Source organism: Solanum pennellii, chromosome 8 (genome assembly GCF_001406875.1).
Source record: "Solanum pennellii chromosome 8, SPENNV200".
Lineage (NCBI taxonomy): Eukaryota > Viridiplantae > Streptophyta > Magnoliopsida > Solanales > Solanaceae > Solanum > Solanum pennellii.
Genome location: NC_028644.1, coordinates 30,774,297 through 30,800,580, shown reverse-complemented (window position 1 = coordinate 30,800,580; position 26,284 = coordinate 30,774,297). Strand labels below are relative to the sequence as shown.

At 35.0% G+C, this 26,284-nt stretch overlaps 1 long non-coding RNA gene across 1 annotated transcript; it reads left to right on the top strand.

The window, feature by feature from the left end:
• On the top strand, window positions 1-23,643 carry LOC114078468. The gene is made up of 3 exons (XR_003580148.1): window positions 1-157; window positions 14,168-14,230; window positions 23,440-23,643. It is a non-coding gene; the product is annotated as an uncharacterized LOC114078468 (long non-coding RNA).
• Window positions 23,644-26,284: the final 2,641 nt, after the last annotated feature.

Sequence of the window (26,284 nt, the reverse complement as noted above, 5' to 3'; positions counted from 1 at the left end):
CTCTTTCTCTCCTTTTCCATTTGTCCCTCTCTATCCGCCGCTTGATCGTGTTCTCCTTTGTTTTCTTTAATGATGAGTTCCGGTTGCTCCTTCTTTGGATAATCAATAATATTCACGTTATGGAGATGAAAAATGCTGACTACTTCAGTTTTCTAAGGTTTGTATTCCTCATTCTTTCTTCTTTGTAGGTGTGCTACCTGGAAAGAGTTCTCATCTAGCTCAATAGAAAGATTAAACCTGGCATTCATCTTTGTATCTCTTGGTAAAAACTTTTTTACCTCCTTCTTCCTCTTCATCCTATTAGTCGTCGCCTTTCTGACCCTTTTTGTTTTCTAGTTGAAGTCAAATAGGAGTGAACCAAGGATCTCCCGTGTTTCATAGCCTCATTGCTCACTGCTCACTATAGATTCACATACGTCTCCTAGTCTCTAGCCCTTTGTTGGTCCTTGTGTCACTTTTTGATGGCTAACGTAGCTTTAAAATGGTTCATCTACAGCTTTTTTACTCCAAAAGTAGATAAAATCTGAACTGTACATATTATAGTTGTAGAACCCTGTAGCTTCCTTGTTGTATCTAGGCATGTTGATCATTGTTGTTATAGTTGATTCTCTTTGTTTTTATCCTAATGGATGGGACCTATTGTTTATCAATATTAAGAATCCTTTTACCTTGAGTAGGAAGATGATTAAACTGTTGAAATGTTAACTTCTATTTTGAATTGATCGTTGTATTATCTATAAAATCTTCAAGTTGGTTCGCCTCCTTAAATACATGTCAAACCTCTACATTTAATTGCTGAATAATTTGTTGTATATCTTCCACTTTATTAAAAATTCCCATGGTATTCCAATCGGACTTGACGGAAGTTTTTCTCCAAACAATACTATAAAGCTTTCCATACTGATGTTACCTCTGCTTCCATGTTGGTGGCCTCACCAATATTGTGTGCTTCCGCATAGGTTAAATTTCCATCCCTTATGAAATACTATAAGAACTCTTCCGCGGATTCCTGTGATGGATCCATCAGTATTACATGTAACCCATCATTCATGTGGTGGCTTCTAGCTGACCATATGATAGTGTAACTTTAGTTTATAATTTTGTAATGTTTTTACCAACGCCGTACAGTGATATGACAATTTTTTGATCCATGGAAATCTTAACCTTACAAATTGATGTATAGTTGATTGAACTTGACAATCCACCTTATTGTAAGTTACTTCCTTTCCATTTTTGAGAACATTTCGCCTTTCCCACAACTCCCACATAATTACTGCTAGAATCACCTTTAAATATACTCTAATTTACTCAAAAATAATTTGTTGTAATGTTATCTCACTTACAATAACATCCTGCACATGAAGCAAACTGCTTCCGTTAAAAGATGAGACACAGTCTTCATTTCTCCCATTTTGTAGTAGTAGCATTTGGAAACCACTTGTATCCTTATCCTTTTTAGATTAATCAGTGGAAATCATCCTCCTCAACACTCTCCACATAAAGCAATTAATCTTGATAGGTATTCATTTGATCCACATGAACTTCCTCTATTCCTCTTTTGCCTTTTTACCTCTCACTATATGGTATGTTGACTTAATAGTGAAGCCTCAATCAGTGTTGCCTCTCCACAAAGCTTTATCAAGACAGACCTCTGACACTTTAGGTCTAATGTTTGTAATTACATGTCTCACCATTTCCTTAGATATGACATTCTTCAACTTAATCTCATTTCGTGTTCCATTAGTGATGAAATCTTTCACCTTCAACTCTTCTTCTTGTTCCCTCTCCCCTTCTGTATAATATAAAGCTCTTTGTCTTGTCCAATTATCAAACCAAAGGCTTCAATTCGCAACTTTAATCTTCCATCAACTATCATACTCCACTTTCTCCTGAATGCTAATCATTTTTTCCATGCCTGTGATGCTCCGAACTCGACGCCAGGACTAGGTGAAACTTCTTGCAGTATTTACTCCACTTGTATTTTGGCCACAATGATATGGACACTCGAAAGTTCCACTATAGTTTTGCATATAAAGCATCATTTATGTTATATAGTTACTGTAAACCTACACTAGTTTCTAGCTTTGGGAAACATAACTCTCTCCAAGCCACCCAATGCATACCTTTAATTCCTCCCATATTTCCCCAAAAGAATTTAGAAAAAATTTGATGTATTTGCTCCAATACTTTTTTGGGTGGGTTTATCGCTCATAACATGTACAAAGGCATTGATTGAAGTACATTGTTTATAAGCACCCCTTTTCCACCAAACGCCAAAAATCTGTTATGTCATGTATGGATGGACCTTTGTGGCAATCTTTTTAACCATGTCTGCATAGTAACTTATCCTCTGTCTTCCATAAAATATTGGGCAACCCGAGTAGGTAAAAGGAAAATTTCCTTGCCTTATTCCTGTTAACCTACGCATTTTGATGGATACTATCAAAGGAGTCTTGTCATAAGGAAAAAGAAACTTTTCTCTTTATTGATTTTTTGGCCCGAAACCCGCTCATAATCACTTAAAACTTTCATCATCGTAATTGTTGAAACTCTATCCCCGAACCTAAATAGAAATGGTACCACCTGCATACGTCAGATGATTTATTTTCGTACTCCATTTAGGAAGTCCATAACCCTTCACATAAACAAGGTGGTTGATAAGGGATCACCTTGTATCCGTCCTCTAGAAGACCAAAAGAAACCATGTGCTTTGCCATTTATTAACAATGAATACCAATTGTTGGACATAATTCTCCATATCATATCTATGATTGTCTCAGCAAATCTAAATTTCCTAAGAACTTTCGTCACAAATATCCAATAAACCCTATCATATGCTTTGGCCATATCCAGATTCACTACCACATTAATATTTTTGTCTCTCCTATTGATATCTCATGTGATCTGTTGTGCCAATAAGATATTGTTCGTGATGCTACTTCCTTTGACGAAATTGACTTTGTTGGTGAAAAAAGCTTAGGTAGAACTACTACCATCCTCTCATGAACCATCCTGCAAATAATTTTATTAATAAATGAACTAAGACTTATGGGTCTTAAATCAGTGAAATGCTTTGCTGATGTTTTTTTGGGTAGAAACACCAAGTTTGTATGAGCTACAAACTTTGGTAGTTCCTGTCCACAAAAAAATCCCCTCACCACCTTAGTGATGTCTTCTCTACTTATCTCCGAGCAACTTTGAAAAAAGTGACATGCGAAACCATAAGGACCACAGGCGCTTCTGCCATTTAGTCCAAAAACCACTGATTTACTTGATCTTGTTCAGGGAGCTTCGTCATTTCTTTGTTTTTTGTCGTGGTAATGCATGTAGGAATATGTTCCAGCATCGAATAGTCTTCCACATTGTACTCCTCAATAAAATGGTCCTTAAAATATTGAATTGTTGCCTCCCCAATTTCCTCATTCGATTTCAACATCATTCCTTGCTCTATAATCATCTCCGCCATGTGAAATTTCTTTCTTCTGCCCTTCACATATGACTGGAAAGACATAGTTTTCCTATCTCCATCTATGAACCACTTCATTCCCCCTTTCTGCCTCCAAAAATCTTCCTCTAATCCTAGGAATTTTTTAAATTCAGTTTCCTCCTTGCTTAGCTCAGCGCTATTTTTGCTGATGGTTGTATATACAATTGTGCCTCTTTAACTTTAATAATGTCCTCTGTCGTGGCAATTTGTTGAAATACATCACCAAATGCCTCCTTGCTCCAGATTGTCAATGCTTTCTTAACCTTTTTCAATTCTATATGGAATTTAATAAAGGGATTTCCAGCAAAATCAATCTTCCAATTATCTTCTACTATATTCCTGAACTATTTATGTTTACTCCCGAAGTTCAAAAATCTAAAAGGTTTGATTAGTGGTTCCTCTTCTAAATTACATATCATGTGAAGTGGCGCATGATCAGAACTTTGAATCACTAGATGATGTACCTCAGAAGAAGGAAATAGATCCATAAACTCTTGATTCACCAATATCCTATCCAATCTTTTAAAAATGCATGCCTCCTCAATTCGACAATTCCACTATGTATATTTACTGCCCCTACATCGCAATTTAGGAAGTGCACCACTACTGATAGAAGCTGCAAAATCAATGGCTTCATTTGGAGAAAAATGCATACCTCCTAATTTTTCCTCCTCATTTAAAATTACATTAAAATCTCCCCCAGTAATCCAAGTACAGTGCACATTCTCCGAAATACTATCTAACTCCTCCCACAATTCTAGTTTTTCAAGAGCACTGCATCTAGCATATACGATCGATATAACAAACTCTTTATTGTTGAGTTTGAATTGGATAGTAACTTGTTGAATGGTGTCCAACATTATACTACCCACCCACTCATCCTTCCAAAAGTACCAAAATTTACCATTGCAATTCACTTCTGCGTTATCAAAACCAAGTTTCCTTTTGTAATGTTCTAACTCTGATGGATTTTTGAAAAGGTTCCATCAAAGCTATAAATCAATAATGATGTCTTGTACTCAAATCCATTCATATCTCAAAATCTTTTGAGTATTAGCAGACCTGAAAAATATCATTTTTCCAATCATTGATCTCTGATGACATCCCTTTCCCTACTGCTCCTTGTTTGAACTTGTAATGGAATAACTACTCTCCCTTTTAGAGCATCATTTTTCATATTGTGAGTGTGACTTGGTGATAAGTCTCCCACCTTGCTAATCTGCTGAATGTTATAATCCATATCCTCGTCATCTTATGTATCTTTTCTCTACTATATTACATCTCCTTCTTCTTCTATTAAGTCTGGTCCTTTGGTAAGGCTGCATCTACATCATGATTATCCATTATCTCTCTTGCACTTATTGCAAATAGTTTTCTTCATGTGTCACTATTGCTCTATGTACCATGTCTCTACGCCCTGCCTCATTACTTTCCGGCAACAATTATTCATTGTTCACCCCTTCGCATTCATTAGAATGATTCTCTGCCTGTTACATGTTGCTGCACCGATCTACCCCTTGTTGTGCTCCTTCTTTTCCATTTTGTCCTTAACTTTTTTAGGAGTACTTGTGTTTTCCTCATGTTCTTTATTATTTCTGTCTTGCCTTCTAGTGAGATTACCATTGGACTGTCCACTCACTAGCTCTTTTTATCTTTCATTCACCTTCTCCATTTCTTGATTCTCCCCTCGAACCACGTCCCCTGAGTCCAACAAGTTAAATTTATTCCTTTTTGCAATGCCACTTTAGTCCATACTTTTTCTGGTTTCTTATTCCGTCCAGCTCTCCGCATTTTCAATATCTTTGTACCACGAATTCTTCTACTTTTCTTACTTGTTCGTTAGTTTCCATCCCCTTTGTGTCCTTCTCTATGTTGACATCTTTAATGATTTTGCTGTCAATCCTCTGATATTCCTCGTGCTCTGGTTTCTCCCTATATGGATGCAGTTCAAGATGTACAACATAATATTGTTGCTCATCGTGTCCTTGAATTATCCAAGTTTGACAATATTTAAGAAAATAGACGTATTTAATTGTGATCCACTTTTCTGCCACTACATTAGTCTTCAACTTCATACCAATATTAATTCTTTTTGGAAATTCTCTCAGAAGATCAACTTCCACTTTAACTCGTGCACAACTCTGTCTTGTCTAATTCGTTGTTGCCATATCCACTTGTAGCGGCTTCCCTACAGCTGCTTCTAAAGAGAATACTGCCTCTTTACAAAAGAAATTTGGTGGAAGAAGAAAAGGAAATCCAGGCTATCGCAGTTTTTCGTTTCTTTTTCTAGATTAAATAGCAAATCGCATATCAATTTTCTCATTGGAAAAGATCAATTATTTTGAGTAATATAGAAGTAAGGTTTACATAACAACTTAACATAAACCTCCAATACTGTAGCCCTGATCAAAACATGGCAATTACTCAATAGGCAAATATTGTAATCTCCTTTCAGCTCACATTGTTTCAGTATAAATTTCCTCAGTTCTTATATTTCTATCCATCCATGCAAGAACTTCCCTTTGACCGCATATTCAAGATTCTAATTGATAGTCATCTGCTCCACCTCTTCTTGTTCCCATCTTACTTGTGGTTCTCCATGTAAATATGTAAGGCTTCAATGGAATGGATTTGATATTCACTATTTTTGGTTTTTACTTCTCATCATACATACCTCCAAGATTCTGGCCTACCTAAGTAGGAGGTTAACATGTATCGTGGCGGCAATAGTTGCCTGATCTATTCAATTGATGGTGACGGTTAGGTTACTCTTCAACATAGCACTTAAATTTCAACTCTAAGTTCAGTTACCACCTTACTATCACCAATTTAAATACTTTAATCAGAGTTAACTTGCAGTACACATGCTGGAACTTGCAAGGCGTAACATCACCTTTCGAGCTAGTTTAAACCAACACTAATCATATAAAAAACATGTTCTCTCGCCTATACAATAAGGCTATGTCAAGTATATCACATGAATAGAACTACCATACACATAATCAGGTTGTTACAGTCATCCTAGCAATGTAGCATAATTATCCTATCAATAGATCAACATCATCCAGTCAATGGAGAAATATTATCCTACCAATAATTCATCATTATTCTACCAATGAAGAATCATCATTTTACTAATGGATAATCAACCTCATCACCCTATCAAAGGATCATCATCATCCTGCCATGTATTAGCATCATTCAATTAATGGAACATCTTCATCAACAATATATTGCATTATAAAAAATATCATAATCATGTCACATCGTTAAAAAGAACGTAGGTTGACGTCAGAATAATTATAAAAAGAACATGTATCAATTTTTGTAAAACTTATGGTAAAACATATCACTTCTCTATTGAAATTGAAGTTTCTACTAACAAGTTTATCATAGTCTTTGTCTAGAACATCCAAAATGACGAACTTTCAAATAAAATCATTGGTGTGGATGACATCAAAAATGATCCACCACAACGTAAAACTTTTTCTTAGTAGCAAACAGGGACATAGTTTGATGAGGAGTATCAAACTCTTAGGACACAAGCTGATGAGAGACTTTCATCCCTGTAACACCTCTATCAGAACGTATGTTGATATTTCTTGTGATTTTTGTTTTCATTTTTGCATCCAGAAAAATTCAACTCTCACTAGAGGCAACTTTCCAATCAAAGTGACAATTCTCTAAGAGCTTTGGAAATTTTTTCTATGTAAATTCTTACTTATGGATGTGAAGAGATCCAAAGTCATAGAATATGAGTGGTTTATTTGCACTCATTTAGGGTCCGTTAAGCTTAATATTTAATATCCTTAATGCCTGATTTTATCCTCTACTAATAGAATATTGATGATTTATAGTTAGAAGGCAATTGGACAAGTCAATGACCGATGTTTGAAAGAATAACCAAAGATACAAAAAGAAGTGCAAAGTAAACATGTTGATCGCCTAACATGAAGGGTGGATCCCCAACTGAGCACAACCTTGCCAATTTGACAGTGCATAAAACTTGTGTCTATCGCAAAAGGTCGGCGTATCCTAATGGATAGGAATGCATAGAAATGGTGATGCACCGAATGAGAATAATGGTCTTAATGCACGTCGCCCAAAGATACAGTATGCAGTGGAATGATTAAATGCTCTAAAGGCGAATCAAAGTGGTATTTGATGATTCACCAAGCGTGAAAGGCTGACTCAATCAATTTCACTAGATGAGTTTCAAACACCTGACCCCAGAGAATCACAAGGCTAGCGGAGGAGCGAAGGGAGATTTACCAAAAAATTTTAGTTAGCTCGATCAATGTCTTCGAGTTAGTCGCAAAGTGGACTTTTGTCCAAATTTTGGCTAAGTATAAATATTCCAAAGGATATAGAGTTTAAGAGTTCGATTGGAATGTTCAAAATTGATTTTAAATAGTTTAAGAACATTTTACCTTTAAAAAACACTTTTCTAGCTTTTGGGGTTTTGCAATTTGGAGATTGAATTTGATTAATTAAAATTGAATTCAAAGTGGTTTTACGCTTATTTGTTTGGTTTCATGTTACCCATGACTATTTTCATGGAAGCTACAAGTTCTTTACTTTTTATGATGGATGACTAAAACCCCAAGATTTTGGGGTAGCCAAGTGGGATTGACTGTTGATTTAATGTAGTGGGTATTGTGCTATGCTATGTTTCGTTGTTGTTCATACATGAATTTGGTTGATTACCATAAGTTTAACTTAAGGGTTAAAGTTGCAAACTTAATTCCTACTTTCAATATCCAAATTGATGTTCGAAAGAGATTAATTGGAGTGGGCAATTAGTTCAATACTAGAAATTTTAGTTATGATGTTTGTAACTTGCTTGAAAGAGAGCTTATAGGTCGGATCTATTTTCTCATTTTTGAAAGAGAGAATAGAGTAAGGTATTGGGTTGTTTAGGATAGGAATATATATGAGAACAACAGGAGATTCTATGCATAGATTCTTTGAGATTGAAAGATAATTAGCGTCAATTAACATGACTTAGCATATTCGTGAATGTTCATCAGTATAGAGCATCACAATCACCCCTATGTGATATTGATTTCCAATCCATGCACCCCTAGATTGCTTGTTAACACTTGATTTTGATAACTGATAGCCAAATATTTATATATTAGTTGGTGGTATCATCTACCCAATTGTTCTTACTGTTAAAATGAGCTAAATTAAAGTCAAAATTTCTTGATAAAAAATTCTCTACGATATACCATTCCTTGTGTGATTCAACCCCGACTCCTTGATAGGTTTTTTACTTACTACAACCGCTCACTCTTATAACTTTTGGATATTTATTTGAGTGTTTATAATAAATGTACCACTGTCGTGGAGTGGTGGTTGAGGATTCTAACTGATATATTGGATTTTTAATTTGCTTATTTGTTGTAGATTTATTGTATAGTGTTGTTTTTGACAGAGTTGCAGGTCTATAAAATGAGTGTCATTACTATGAGTGTCACTACGGTGAAAACGACAACATGGGCGATTTAAATGGCATTCCCATCGGGAGGATTATGTTTCACATCACTGGAACTATGATATTTTTGCTCTAGATGAAAGGAATAATTGTAGGTCTCGCTCATAAAGATCCCCATGAAGACCTTAGGAATTTCAAGAAGGCATGTGGACCCTTTGTATTCAAGAATATATCCAAAGAATTTGTAAGGTTGAGGTATTCATATTCTTTAATGGGAGAGGCTACAAGATAACTGGCACAATTGTCAACTGATTCAATCACTTCATGGGAAGAGCTACTTGATGCCTTCTTGCAGAGATTCTTTCCACCCTTTAAGACGATTTAACTTCATCTCCAAATCCAAAATTTCAAGCATATTAGAGGTAAGCCTTTGAATTAGACATGGCTGAGGTTTAAGAAGTTGTTATCGAAATGCCCAATGCATGGTTTTCTAGACAATTTGCTACTGCAATACTTCTATTGGGGCCTTGATTCAGTCAATAAAGGTGTGGCTGATCAATTAGTCCAAGGTAGATTAATAACACAACTTAATTATGTTTTTGCATTGTTACTAGGTGATTTGACCAAGGTCAACTAAGAATGGTACACTAGAGAGGACCAAGTACCTCTTCTACAAGTGGATTTGAGCAAAGAACAAGCCCAGAAGGACCATGAAAGAGATGAAAAAATTGCCAAAATGATGACTCGAATCGATTCGTTGTCTAAAAATGTCATGGGAGGTGGAACTAAGTCGGTAAATGTGGTTGGAACCAACAGTAAATAAGTGGGGGGTTGTCTCACCAATTATCAATGATAAGGTGGGAACCAAGGTTTGTACAAGGCTTGAGAAGGTAGTTGGAAAGACTAGCGGGGTTGAAACTGGAGAGATAAGGAAATATATATATATATATATATATATATATATATATATATATGTGTGTGTGTGTGTGTGTGTGTGTGTGTGTGTTTGTGTGTGTGTGTGTGTATGTGTGTGTGTGTCTATGTGTGTGCGCGCACGCCTTCCCATGATCGTCTACCCCAAAAAGAACCAACTGGGATAGAAATAAACCGGAATGAAAACACGCTTGTAAGGATCTACAACAAGGTTGAAGGGTCCAGTAAGATGTTGAAGGATTTAATAAATGACGTCTCCACTTTATCCGATATGGTGACTTTGCACTTAGTTTCTATCAAGGAGTTGGAGAACCAACTAGGCTAATTAACACTCATCTCAATCATAGGCAAAAAGCAACATTGCCAAGTGACACAATCCCGAACCCCAAAAATGATTGTTGAGTTTGAGCAATATGTCGTCCCACGAAGTTAAATAAGTTGCTTCTTTGGAGGCAACCCAAGTCTTTACTTTTGTTTTTATCTCTTTCAAATCATGTGTGTTATTAATTGAAGTTGAGATGAGGTTGGAAGATTGAAAAGGGACACATAGGCGATGTAAAACCAATTGGCGATCTACCGAAGACATTATGCTTACCAATCTTTGTCTGCCTTTTGAGCTTGAATAGATGAGAAACTGAACTATCAAGATCGTTAATCAGAACTCCAAAGGGCAATTTGAAGAAGTGCACTACTTGAACTCCAATGGGTCTATCAATCAGCCTTCAAGCTTGGTGTTTGTTCGAAAATGCTCGACGATCTTAAGCTCCAACTGGTGATTCAACAAACATGTTCAGTGATGTTAGTCGAGATTATTAAACGGTATATAAAAAGGCCAAGGGTCTTTTCAAATTCAAAAATTAAAACCATTGAGATTTAAGAGCCTTTTCAAGTCCTTCCTATTTCATTGCATATTTTGGGTCTCTTGTGAGTAATTACAATGTTCGGGGAGTGTATTTCTTGAAAATGGGTCAACCCAACCCCGATCCATATTTTTATCAATTTTTTTGGCATTAAGGTTGGTTTTTTATTTCTTATTGAAATTTTGAGGTTAAAATGAAAATAAGGTGTGCGCTTGAGTCCTTTTACTACTTTTGTGTAATTGATTTCAATTGGTAGAATCATATTTTATTATTTGTACTATAGCCATGAGATTGTGATTGTGAATGCCTGTCAAATTGTGAATCATGATTGACTGAATTGATAAATATGTTGTGTCTAGGAATATGTTAATGTGGGTGAAGTCTGAGTAACTTGTGTTGACCCAATTGCATGATTTTTCCAAATAATAGATAGGGTGACTACTTTCTTAAGGCAATAGTCAATAAGTGCAATACTTAGTAATATATAGGGTAAGTCTATGTACCGATGGGTAGAAAAGCATATAAGTGGTTGTAATATTGGAGAAACTAGTATTTTTCGTATGTGTTGAATTAACTGTGAAAAGTAGGCACTCGTCTGAACATTTTTTGTTTGGCGGGATTCTCTTAGATCGCCAAGGAAGTTAATTGAATCGCCGAGTAATACCCAACTCACCTTCTTTAGCATATGCATTGCCTTGGGTACTATTCCATTTGTTGGGCTTGTCTTATTCCGCCAAAACCATTTGGCGAGTACCCCAGTAGGAGAGGATATCACCCTTGATGCTTGTGTCCTTCCTTTTAACGATGTCAGTTTTGGCGGACTTATCTTAGCCCGCCGAATACAACTTTATGAATCACTGAGTTGGTTTTTACTTTTCCTTAATAAGTTGCCACATTAAATTTTGGCAAGCTCACTGGAAACTCGTTTTCCCGTCAGGCGAGCCTTAGGATTGTTTTTGGAACATGATTCTGTTTTTGATCTCAGCTAACTTTCAAAAATCCTTTTTTTAAATGTGTGTTTTGCGGTTGATGACAAGAATTAAGGGCAAACAAGTGGTTTCATATGATATTGAGTTGGATAGAGAGCCTTCTCCTTCTTAACCTCCACCAAAGAAACATCGGGCATTATCTAATGAGACTTCGGGGGATCCTTGTTGTCAACACACTATCCCTCCCCAATCATCTATCAAAGAAAAGGAACAACCTAGACATTAGATAGTGAGAAAGAGGACAGAGATCAGACCAAAGTGGGTACAGCCTTCCCCTACATATACAGCAACTTCTAGAGTCATTACAGTTATAACTCCAAGCCCAGGACCCCTTAATAGGATCAAGGTTACTCGAGAGACGACTCTCTATAGATGGAGTCATGAGCGATTACCCAGTCATCTTGGATACCATACAGTTCCAAAAATTTGAGGGATTCACAAAGCATGGGGAACCTTATATCCTATCTTGGGTGATAGAGTTCTACACTACATATGCTCATGACCTTTCAAAGAAGAGAAAGGGAACAATTTGGAAACCACTTGAAAAAGTGGAGTTGAGAGGAAATAAAGTTAGTTGTGGCACAGGGGCTACTAATATTGCACTGAAGATGCTGACGTTTGAATCAGAATTGTATTCACTTCGAATGTGCCAGGACTTGGACTCTCTGAATAGTTGTTGTTTCCATTATTTTTAAATCTTTTGCTTCTTGGATGGCAGATGTTGCCCAGATCAAGAATAAGGACTTGAACATGGTTGCTCGATACTGGTTTGGTTTCATCGGTAGTAATATGAAGCCCTCACAAAAGGATTCCATCCTTTACCATGATAAGGCAGTCTTGGTAGGTACCATACTTGATACAAAGCACATACATATAGGTGTTATTATTGATATTGGGATGTTGATTAGGGAGAGGCATGAGTGGACATCGATCACATTTCCAGTAGTGATTACATAGTTGTGCGAAAGGGCAAGAGTCCTTTTTCGGGCATCTACAGATGTGAGGGAATACTTTCCAATAAAATCAGCGGATTCAGAGTGTTTGTGGGACGTTGTGTCTCGTATGGATCTCTCACCACCAGATTTTATGCATGTGGATGACCTCACTACTTTGCTAATTGAGGCTAGCAAATCTTCTACTTCTTTGGAGTGTGCATGTATTTCTACACCTTACTTCATTGTTAGTCATTCTATTTTGTATCTGCCACTCCTATTACTGTTGCAACAACTATTGTGAGGTCTCCCCCCTCTTGACCTAGGCCTTGGTTTACCAGATGGCATCCTTTCCTGGTCAAAAGATGTTAGAGCTTCCTGGGTTGAGAGAGATATACCCAACCCCATTGATCAGGTCACTTAGAAGACATTTGCTACTTATTTGAGTGGTTTTTTTAGAGTCACACTTCTAGAACTGATGATCTCACAACAAGGATAGAGACTCGAAAGAAGTCCGAGGGTAGCTCTGGTGCATTAGAAACCATGAGGGTGATATTGCTACCCTCCAAGCGGAGGTGGTCCAGTTGCAACTGACTAACACATCTATGCTTTGGGGTGACATTTCCATTCTAGATGTACTTGATCATGTGCCCAAGATATCAAGTTTTGTGCCTTCCTCTAGTGAGCACCTAAGGTTGTGCATGTTAAATATGTGGATGTAGATGGAAGTGAAAGGGCTGAGGAGGAGTCGATCAAGTAGATTAATGAGGAGGATTTGTGGGGTGTAGAACAAAGGACAGTTGGAACACTCACAAAGCTACATGATACGTATGAGGTCATTCTTCAGGTATCCATGGAGAGATCTCTTTGAAATACTTCAGTGGTTGGTTTTAGTGGAATCACTCCATACTCTACCGTACATCCTACTACTAAAACTGGCACTTATGCCCCAGTTGAGTCTTCCCTACCACCTCCAAAGATCCTTTTGTCGGGCATCGATGCCCTTCTTGAGGTTTCACCGATAGAGACTCCAAATGAGAGTATTCCATAGGCATAGCCTATAGGGGGCCCTTTATCTCAGCCTCCCCATGTTTAATTTGCATTGAGTAAACTAAATTCTATTTAGTGAGGTGAGGGACTTCATGCTAATATTCCCCTTTTGGTCGTATTTTTGTTATTTTTTGTTTTGAATATTTTTAGTATTACTCTTTGTTTATATTAGAAGGCTCTCTTTGGCTTAAAGGTTGTTTCTATTTTTTTTCCTTCGCCCTTGATGTTGCAACCCCCATGATTTTAAATCGTGAAATGCTTCAAGTTTTTATTGATAGAAATTTTAGGATTGATTGTGCTCCATATTTGATGTCTTCAATAGTACTCATAATGAGACTGATGCATTATGTTGGTATTATGAGGATGAACTCGATCTGGTTGCACCTTTGAGCGATATCTTTGAATCTTTTGTTGACTAACTAAATTTCGATTTGAGCCTTGCAATGAACATCACACCTACATTTTTTTTATCTTTTCAGGATGTGCTAATGAGTGTATTTTGAAGTGCCATGTGTGGAGAGGTCTTACTTGAAAGCATGCAGGTGAAGTCCAAGAATTTTTCTTGTTAGTCCAGTTGTATAAATCTTGGTGAATGTAATAGATGATATTGGGAAACAATTGAGAGAGAGAACCAAATTTCCCATAAATCCTTTGTGACTATCTTGTGAGGGTGTGAATCCATTTTGGCACCATATGAGCCAGGCATATTTGTTTACAACCAAAATAAAGCCTCCTGAACGAAATTATCCCAACATTGTCACAAAAAAATCATGTTGAAGTATTGTGATGTTTGAATAACCAAGTTAAGCAAAAATACAAAGTTAGTGGTGTCGAAAGGAAGGAAGAATGAAATCCAAGTGAAGAGCTAAGAAAGATGAAATGAGACCCAACTCTAAAAGTGCAACAAAATGTAACTCCACCTTATCAAAATAAATAAATACATAAGTCATTGGGATGAAACGTCTTTGAAAAATGAAAAGTAAAATAAAATTGAAAGAAAGAAAAGGGGATTCCGAATAAATTGAGTGACAAGTAAAAGATTTAGTTCTCAAATGAAAAAGAATGAAGAGAACTTGAGAGGAGGTGATGATTATTGCAACAATGCTTGAAAAGGTATAAGTCACCAATTCAAATTTACTATGCCTTAACCGTAACCCCTATTACAAGCCTAAAAGACCCTTGAGATCTTGCATGAACTCGATTGTGTGATGATTGGAAAATATGGGACAAAGCTTGCTTGTGTTTCTCTTTTGAGAGAGTGAGAGTTGCATTTATTCCTTACTGCTTTGTTGATTTTCTTCGTGAGAGAATGGAATTGTTCTTGATGTGAGGGCACTTTAATTCATTTGTTGAAACGTGTTATATAATAAGACAAGAAACTAAGGTTAGCTTAAGATTGTGTTGAGGCTAGCGAGTCATCATGTAAATCTTTCTTTTATCATGATTGAGGGTGACATGCTATTGAGAGTAGTTTTACTATGGCTCTTGCATATTAGCTCTCATTGAGATATATTGTAGACACACTTATTGAGCTTATTGTGTTCTTGATTTACTTGAGTATAAGCAAAATTTTAAATGGGGTGTTGATGAGTGGCAGATTTGCACTCATTTAGAGTCTATTTATATCAATAATTAGTGTCCTCAATGCCTAATTTTGTCATATTCTATAGAATATTGATGATTTGTAACTATGGAGGCTATTGGACCAGGAAAAACCTGGTTCTTAAAAGAATGACCAAAAATACAAAAACAAAAGTGCAAAGTAAACATTGTTTTAATCGCCTAACATGAAGGGTGGATCTCCAACTAAGAACGACTTCGCCAAATTTGACAATGCATAGAACTTGCTTCCATTGTAGAAGAAGGGTCAACTCCAATAGAAATGATGACACACCGAATGAGAACGACGGTCCTGAGAGATAATGTGTTGTGCGAAAATTGAATGCTCGAAAGGCGAACCCAGGTGAAATTCGGTGATTCACAAAATGTGAATGACTTACTCAATCAAGTTTGTCAATTGAGGTTTAAACACCTAAATCCTAGAGCATCACTGGGTGAGCTGAAGAGCGAAGGGAGATTTGTCGAGCAGGTTTGGCGAGCCCGACTAATGTCACCGAGTTGAACAAAATGTGGATTTTGGGCCAAATTTTGGGAAAGGATAAATTTCTCAAAGGATACCGAGTTCATAGAGATAAATTAAAAAGTTCAAAATAGAGTTTAGAGAGTTTATGAACATTTTACCTTAAAAGAACAAATTTCTAGCATTTTCTAATTTTACAACTTGGAGTTTGAATTTGATAAATTGAAGTTGAATCCAATGTGAGTTTACTCTTATTTTTTTGACTTCATGTTACCCATGACTGATTTCATAAAAGGTATAATTTCATTACCTTTTAAGATGGGGGCCTAAAACTCCAAAATCTACCTCCGATATTTGGTTGATGCTCTGAAAAGATTAATTAGAGTGGGTAACTAGTTCAATACTAGAAATTTAGGTTTGATGTTTGTAACTTGCTTAAAAGAGAGGTTGTGGGTCAGATTTATTTCCTTGTTTTTGAAAGAGAGAACATAGTAAGGTATTGGATTTTTTAGGATTAGCATATAGATGAGAACGAACAGAGATTCTATGAATAGATGTCTTGCGATCGAAAGATTATTAGTGTCAATGAAGAAGACATAGCCTATTTGTGTATGTTCATCACTATAGAGCAGCACAATCACCCCTATTTGATATAAATTTCTAATCTCCACAACCCTAGATTGCTTGTTAACTCTTGATTTCATATATATTTTAGTTCAATTGCTATAATTGATAACCAAAACTTTATATTAAGTTCGTGGTATCATCCACCATTTGTTCTTACTATTACAAATGATCTAAATTAAAGTCCAAGTTCTTGATAAGGAATTTTCTACGATATACCATTCCTCATGAGATTCGACCTCGACTCTTCATTGGATTTTTTATTGACTACGATTTCTCACTCTCTTTATTGGTTTTGGAGAGTGATTGGAGAGTTATCAATTGCTAAGAGGTTGCAAGATTCATTTTCATAATTCAACTTATTTGTCACTCTTCCAGAAAACAACGGGTAACTTAGCATACCAAGTTTCTTTCTCAACCGATCAAGTCGAACTACAAGCAATCTGATTCCCATGTTTAGGGATATGTATGGGGGGCTCGATATTGAAAACTCAAATGTACTCCAACAGTCTCTCTTAAATCCAATTTCCAAGCATTTTGATTTGTTCATAATCCGATATTGGAATAGCTTTTGAATTCTTTTAAGAATCGTGCGTCAAATCAAGCATATTGAACTACAAGTTACCTAAATTCTCATATAGCTTGAGATGTGTAGGAAAACCAATATCGTAGTTCGGCCATCATTTCCTAAAGTATGTACTAAAATCCCTTTTTTGAAAGATGAAGATGTGGTCGGCCAAAATTGAATTTGTCAATTTCTTTGTCCAGGATCTCTTTCATCGACATAACCCAAAGAAAGTGACAGTTGTTGACACCCAATTTTTACCCTCCAGAATATAGATTAATCATCGCACTTCTTCAATTCCAAACGATTTAAAATGATTAGTTTTCATTAAATTCAAAATATTTTCAAGATATTTTAAAGTAATATTTTTGTTTTTATGACTTATTTTAAAAAAATATGTATGTGTGTTTTTTATATAATTATGTATGTAATTAGTACCTTTTATGAATATTGGAAAATTATCTCAAAATGTTTTTTAATTTTACTTTCATATTTGGTTAATAAGTTTAGTTAATTAATACTTTATATTTTGATTTTATTAGTTTATAATTGAGTTATTTATTTTATTTAATTGGGATTAAGAATCTCGCTAGTTAATTATTTTAATTCGTCATATTAATTTTAAACCCAATTCACTAGTTAACTTAAATTTGGCCAAATTTGTAATGCCATTTCTTTAGTTGCAATTTTAACCACTTTTGGCTTAAACTTGAACCAATTCTCAAGCGAAGATTTTGGGCCATTATCAGCAGCCCAATTCTATCTTTTCCTCATCGATACCAACATTGCAATCCAACAACAACTCAGCCCACTCTTAATTCCAATATCAACCAACCCAATTAGTAAAGACCCAATACACAACATTTCAAACCAGTGATGCATACAATAACACAGTACATAGCAACAACCCATTGACCCGCCATCGCCTTCATCCTCAACGCCACAAGCCCAAATGCGAGAACCAAACCCCAATGAGTATGTGTTACTCACTAGAGGATGAGAACCTAAAATGTTATGAGGAGGCCATGGAAGATAAGCACAAGTAGCATTGAAGCCACGCTAGAAGAGATAAAATCTCTGGATGAGAACAACACTTATGAGTTGGTGAAATTGCCCAAGGGCATGAGAGCTTTGAAGAACAAGTGGGTGTACAAAGTTAAAGTTTAAGAGAACAACTTGTAACCCAGTTAAGACTTTGATGAAATATTTTTTCATGTTGTGAAAATGTCCTCCATTCGTACAGTTATATATTTGGCTACTACTCTTAATTTAGAGATTGAGAAATGGATGTGAAGACGACTTTCACTCATGGTTACCTAGAAGAAGAAATTTATACGAAAGAACATGAGGGCTTCAAAGTAAATTGTAAAGAAAATTTGGTGTGCAAACTCAAAAAAAGTCTATGGCCTAAAGCAAGCTCCTAAACAGTGGTATAAGAAGTTTAACTCTGTTATGGGGGAGCAATTCTATAAGAAGACTTCTTTAAATCATTGTCCATTTGTACAAAAAAATTCTGAAAATGAGTTTATCATCATACTACTGTATGTGGATGATATGTTTATTGTGGGTAGGAATACTTCTAAGATTAACGAGTTGAAGAAAGTGTTGTGTAAGTATTTTTCTATGAAAGATTTGGGTCATGCCAAGAAAATATTGGTCATGAGAATAACTCATCTTAGAGATGAAAAGAAGATTCATTTGTCAAAGAAGACGTACCGTAAATGTCAATTGAAGCGCTTCAATATAAAGATTGTTAAATCCGCACACAACTTGCTAGTCATATGAAGTAGAGTATGTAAGAACATGTGTCCCATATCTAAGGAGTAAAAAGAGATCATTGACAAAGTTCCATATTCCTCAATCGTCATAAGTCTAATATATGCAATGACAGGGACGTCTCAATCATAAGGCCGTTAAAGCAACCGTTACGGGTCCCATATATTTTAGGGCCCCGAATTTTTATAAAGATATATAATTATATCATGTTTTGATAAATTTGAAAAGAATATTTTGGATGGAAAAATATAATAGTAATTGTTTGCTTTATTTAATGTGGATATTGTTGAAATAATTGAGAAATAGAATAATGTGTACTTAATTATTAATATCTTTGCTTACATGACTACTGATTTTGTTGACTTATTTATATCTTGATGATTATCATAAACCCACATTATTATCCTTACATTTTACCTTTTCAATTAAAATTTTCCATTTTTATTCTCTCGTTATTATTCATTCTAAAGTCTACTAAACAGTAAATCATTTAGCATTATGCAAAATTGTGTTTATAAAAAGATAATTTTTTTAGATTTTTGTTTTAATTTCAAGCACTACAACAAATCAATACTATTTTAATGTTATTATATTAACTTATCAAATTCAGTGTAACTATTTCAATATGATTATATAAACTCTATAATGTTTTGAGTATAGTTTTATTGTTCTAACTTTATATTATGTTTTTTTACTGAAAATTTCATTGTTCGCATTCTTACTTAATAAGGTCTACGTACATTCTACCTTCTTGAATTTGAATTGAAGGTTACATTAAATATGTTATAGCTATTCAATTTATATATGGTAACTCTAAAAATAAAATAAGGCCTCTCGACGAAATTTGGCTTTAGGCCTCCAAATTTATTGAGACGGTCATGTGTAATGATATGCACTAGATAACATTTCTCATGCACTTGGTGTTGTCAACACATTTCTTGGCAATACGTGGAAAGAGCATTGAATTGTTGTGAAGTGGATACTCATGTATCTTAGAGGAAGCTTAGATGAATGTTTGTATTTTGGAGCATTAGATCCAATCTTGAAGGGTTGTATAAATGTTGATGTAAGAGTCTAACATATTGAAATTTATGGTATAAGGTGATAAATAGGTCTAATATATGGCATAGAGGCAGTATCTAAAGTATTAGGTGCATTGGAAGTCAAACGTCAAGGGACGACTAAGACGTTCGACGACTAAGTCACCTATGGGCCTCATATGTGGTTTTATGTGATATTGTGTGATTCATGAGGTTTTAAGGTAAATAAATGAGTTATAGCATGAATAGGCAGTTTGTTGAGTTTCTTAGAGTTTGGAGGTCAAATGTCCAAGAACATTCATGAAGTTCGAAAGATGTCCCTTGAAATGACCTTGTGTATCTAGGCATGTTTCATCGAGTTTTACGTGTTCGTTATGGATGAAATTTATGTGAGAGGTTTTAAACTCATAGAAGATCGTATTTGGTTTGGAAAAGCCTAGGAAATTATCCCCAAGGACCATCCAAGGGTCCTTGAGGAAGGACCCAAGTTGGTGGCAAAGACTGCCCAAGGCAACCTCACCTACGAAAGCCAATCGACGGCTAGTGGCCTGGTCGACGGCCCGTTAGTGATGGGCGTGGGTAGGTACTTATACTGAATGGCTAATATACCTATCCCAAGTCTCTGAACCAATCTACGAAGGACAGGACGGCCCGTAAGTGGACCGATGTCCCATCGATGGGCAGTTCGTCGATGGCAAGTTCATTGTCCCAAACCATGGACCAAAGAACAGTCCGTTGGTAAAAGGAAAAGGAGTCAATGGTCTCGTAGGATGAGACTTAGGTTGGGGAAAGGATGAGAAACCTTGACAAGTATCTGACCCAACCAATGGATGGACTTGACGGTCCGTTTGTGGACAAACGGTTCGTCGACTGTCAACCGTTGATGGTCATGTCCCTGCGTGAAGTTTCACTGCCAAGCTAAGGTTGAATTTGTAAATTCACCCCACTTCCAAAAGTAGACTTTGGCGGTTCCTAAGGGGTATATTGGGTATTTTAAATGGGTATATAAGTGTCTAACACTTAGAAGATTTCATTCTTCCAAATCAAAACCCCAAAATCCCTTAAGAAATCCCAAAATCTCCATTGAAGTCCAAATCAAGGAACATATTAGAGGTGACGTTTTGAGTGGAAATTCTTCATCAAAGTGAATAATTAGCTTCATCAAGGTACGGATATTGATCCTTGAAACTCTCTTCATCAAGGAGCCCCAATTCTCAAAATGTTTTCAAAGTTTCTAAAGTTGAATTGTCTAATTTCATGATTCTACCATGGGTGCTTGCATTAATGATTTCTAAACATTGAATAATGATTTAATTGATATTGTATTGATTATTTTAACCTAAATTACCTATGAACCCATGAATGGGATGAACCCTAGATTTTGACTAAGCTCTGGGTTACTTGATATTAACCTATTGTTGTTGAATTCTAGTGTAGATTTTTATGGGCTTTCTAATGATGTAAGAATTGTGTTCAATTGATATCTAAGTTGTCTTAGATTGTTTAATCTCTATTTAATTGACCTAGTGTCATTGATTATCATAGTTTCCACATTGATTATTGTTCATGGCCATTTGTAAGGGCCTTATGTTATTAATTGGATGAATTAGCATCAAGTTGAGGTGTTGAGGATTTTGAGGGGGTATGCTGTCCTATTTCTCTTATTTTGATGTTTTTTATACTTCAATTATGTTTTTATTGGTATGGTCCACTTATGGTGGTGGTATTATATGAATTGACGTGGCCTTGTCAGCGTTACTTTATGCAATATGATGGTCATGGCCTTGTAGGCCCTACTTGAAGTAATGTGGCTTTTTGTGTAATTGATTATGTGAAGTATGATGATATCTATCTACTTGTTAATCAATGTAAAAGTATATGTGATCTATGGATGTTATGTAGGTGATCATGTTAGACTATGACCATGTGCTTATATGTGTAGTCTTAGATGTTGATACATGATTGTTCCTACTTGACTATATGAGTTGTGATGGTTATATTCATAATGGCATAGTAATGTATAGGATGACATTAAGAAGATAAGGGTCATTCCTAAGTCCTTTAAAGAATGATATGATATATGTGATAAAGTGAAAGTGTGTAGTGTCCTGTTTGGTAGACTTGTGTCCCTTACTTGTTATATGAATGATTATTATGAGATTAAGATATGTCTTTACTAGGTAGGATTAGTGCACCCTTGTCATGTATGAATGAAATATATTTGAGATCTTAGAGGATTTTAAGAAGGTCATGTACGTGGTAAAGGTTATGTTATGAATGTTGAAGTCGAAAGTCGTAATGGTATCCTTCATGTAAAAAAAATGGTGGACTTAAGGTTAATTGGATGAAACGTCGTCATATTCATCCTTAGAAAAGTCATAATGAGCTATCTTAGTCGCCATTGGAAGGTTGCCCTAGTGGACCTCTTTGGTAGGGTTAATGTGATTAGGTTATGAACTAGATAAGGAACCCTCTTCATGTGATCCTTTAATATCAATTACTCTATGATAACCAAGGCTAGCACCGAGTGATTATGTAATGGGAAGTAGCTCTACTTGAAAATAAGACTAGAGTATAATGTACCTCTATTTGAGAATGAGACTAGAGTACATAAAAGCCCTTCATACTCCTTAACCATGTGACTATATGGGATGTGTCCTAGTTCTACCCTTGGCAAGTAGAACACCCTCATCGGAGTAGGTTAGAACTCCGGATTCCATGTCTAGCTATCATGGTCTATTTCGGTTATTGCATATTCTCATCATGTGGGATACTGGTATTAGAGAAGTTCTATGAAGTTTAGATGGTGGTATGGGACGCTATCTAGACATTGCACAATAGGCTTTGAAGGTGTTAGAGTCCCTAGGTCTTGTCCAAGATCATTACTTGAATGTCCTTTACGTGATATATGAGTCTTTATGAACTAATGAACTAATGACTTATGTTATGAGTATGTAAAAGGAATAAGTACCTATCTATTGTAGTTAAGGGTTGTCTAGTTAAGATGTGAAGGGGGAATAGGAATGGTCACTTCGTATCTTAACTAGATGAGTCTTAAGAATGACTCTAATTAGGGAACATGTTGATTATGTGGACATGATCTGAACATAGGAAGTCTTAAGGATTATTTAGGTAGTCTTGAAGAGGTCAATCATGGACTTATCTTCTTGATCTACTTAACTAAGTCTTTTGATAGCCTTTGATGAGGAAATGTCATAGTATCTATAAGTTGATATGTTTGATGTCTTGAAGTTTGTATGTGACTCAATATAAGTAATCTTAACGGTCGTTTAGGCACATCTAGAGAGGGTGTATGGGCGGTCTCTCCTTGTGTGACTTAAGTGAATCTTAGGATAACTTTAAGTGAGAAGATTTCATGCTAAAGGGTGTCTTAAGTGAAGAATAAGCATCTTCACTGTACAGTGAAATAATTCACTGTAACAGTGAATGAGTTCATTGTAAAGTGATCTCTAAAATATGATTTTTGGTTTAAATGTTATACTATGTGTTTCTAAGTTGTTAAATGTTGTTCTTATGATTATAATATGATTTTTAAATGGAAAGATACATATTTCTAATAAAAGCCCGTTTTCATGATTTTTATGCATAATGTCATACTTAGCACATGTGGTTGTACTGCTTCCATGCTTTTATCTATCTATATAGCTCTTGGTAGGTGAAGAGCTTTGGGAAGAAGACTTGGAGTTAGAAGATCGTTCAAAAGAAGTTGAAGTGTGTCCTCATTTGACTCTATGCCATATATGTCTTTATGTTTTTCATTCGAAGTATTGTAATAGACTAAGTATTTCTATATTCGTATTTTGAAGTATGGGCCGTGTACCAAGTATTCTTGTGTCTTAACATGATTAGATTGAGACTTAGTATTTCCTATTACTTTTATATGAAAGAGATTTTGAAGACTATATTATATTTTGTGAAAACTTTTAATTCCGCACTACTTTTCACTACGTTTGTGCGATGAATGATATGAAAGGGCTTGTATAAACCTCCGGAAGGTCGAGTATGCCGGTTACCATTCGAGATTGTACCCTAACTTCTAGGGTGTGGTTTCAGGATGTGAAAGCATATATAGAAGGTGACATTGCTAACAGAAAATCCACTATTGGATATTTGTTTACTTTTTTGGGAAAGGTATATCACGGTAGTCAAAGTTGTAGAAGTATGTTGCACTATCTACAATTGAAGCTTATTATATTGCGGCTACTGAAGCATGCAAGGAGATAATATGTCTCAAACAACTTCTTCAAGAGCTTGGTTTGCATTAGATGGCATATGTTCTCTATTAAGAAAGCCAGAGTGGAATAGACTTGAACAAGAACTTCATGTATAATGCATGGACAAAACACATCGACATTCGATATAATTAGATTCATGAGAAAGTGCAGAGTGAATCACTTCATGTCAAAAAGATCCATACAAGTGAAAATACTACAAAGGTGATACCGAAAGACAAGTTAGAGTTATGCAAAGAACTTTGTGATGTGAGATCTCTTTAAAGAACATGAAGATATTTGGACTGGAGTGGGATATTTCCAGGGTCCATCCCATGTTGAATTGAATAATTGGCAGATAAAATTTAATGGACAGTGCAATATACATTTAAAAATGCAAGTAACCAACCTTTACGATTGGCTCAAATGGTTGGAAATTTATCTATAAATAGAGACACCTTACCCTTTCATAATAACACCACGATAGAGAGAAAAAAATATGGGAATAAAGTGAGACATTTCATAGACTATACAAGAAACATAGTTTGTGTACAAAAACAAAGTGTGAGCAATATTTTAGTAAGGTGGTAGATCAAAAAAGTTTCTTCTTATAAAATATTTCTTAGTTTTATTTTGTGGTAGTCTCATTTTTATTGGTTCGATTCTTTCTGTAATATTTCTATCTTTTTTCTGAGCATTTTATTATTTGTAAAGTCAAACTTAACTATTGGTTTGCTTTTTCAGTTTCATTCTAAATCTCGTTTATATGGTAGCTCGAACACTCCTGTACAAATCACTTGCATTGATACTCAAGTTACCATAAATTGGTATTATGCTCTCAGTATAGCTTTAAACTACTTTTGGTCTAGTGTTGCTTTGAGCTTTTACTATCTAAATCTTGGCATGCCTCTGTGGTTTGTTTGAAGCCTAATTTTCTCATGTATTCCTTCCTCGCTTGGAATCTGAAAGACATATTAATACCTATTTGTTATTTCACTATCCCTTTTGGTAGCTGAAGTATTGTTTTAGATTTATCCCAGTCCTTGTGTTTTTTTCTCATTATTTCTTTTTCCTAATTTGATGTCAAGTTGGTCGTTGCATATCGAAATATTTAAATCATATTGAATTCGTATCTCCTGCTAATATGTTGTGGTGTGCATTGCTACGATTTTCTTTCAGTGTGGATTTCGACAAGACTTTATCAATAGCTTAGCCTGAAAGATCTCTAAATAGCCTATTCTTTGAGGCCTTTTTGTTTTGGCCTTTTAAACTGGGTAAATTTCATATATGGCAAACACATTTAAGCAAACAATGCTCTATGGGTATAGTTTAGTTTGCTATGGAACATTAGATTCGTATATCTCTTTTTTTTTTTGTTTTAAATTTATACAAAAAAATAATAATTAAATGAATACATCAGCGCTAAATACGGTAACAAAATATAATTGTTACTTAATAATTCCTTAATTGACCTGATAAAATCAGTTTTTAAAAAGAAAATGTTCCACGATTCATGCTAAGTGTATATCCTTATAATTTCTTACCAAAATGGACTCTTCAAGCTATAAAATTATCCCTTAAATTTATATTTTATTTTTATTTTTACTGGATTTTAATAATCAAATTTTTATACAACAACAAATATTTTTCAATTTGAAACTAATAATTTGATTAGTTCTTCCTTTATAATTATTCATTTGAAACCGAAAAATAAATTCAAATCATGAACTCTGAAATATAAAAATCAAAATGTATATAATTATCATGAGGATATACAATCGTATAAGATATACATACGATAAATGCATGAAAATTTTTGGTATATATACAACTGATGCATATATACAAATAAGTAATTATATATTATTTCTAAAAACAACAAATACATATATCAATTGATATGTAAATTAAAATGTATATAAATATCATTAACAAATTCAATCGTATAATATATACAAATAACAAATGCTGAAAAATTATTAACAAGTTCAATTGTATAAGATATACAAACTTTTTTCCTCCAACTTTTCCGTGTCTATGTTTTGTTTGAAAAAAATTCAAAATTTGTTGCATCTTAATGCAACATTTCAGTGCTTGGATCCAAACTCTTCAATGGATCTACTTTCTTCAATCGATCTAGGTTTAATAATAGATCTTGCATTATCGTATGTAATAGTAATACCTCTAGTAATCTTCTTGAATGATTATACATAGAAATATATAATAAAAACGATAAACACATATACCATTAATTCATCACTGGTTTACCGTCAAACTTT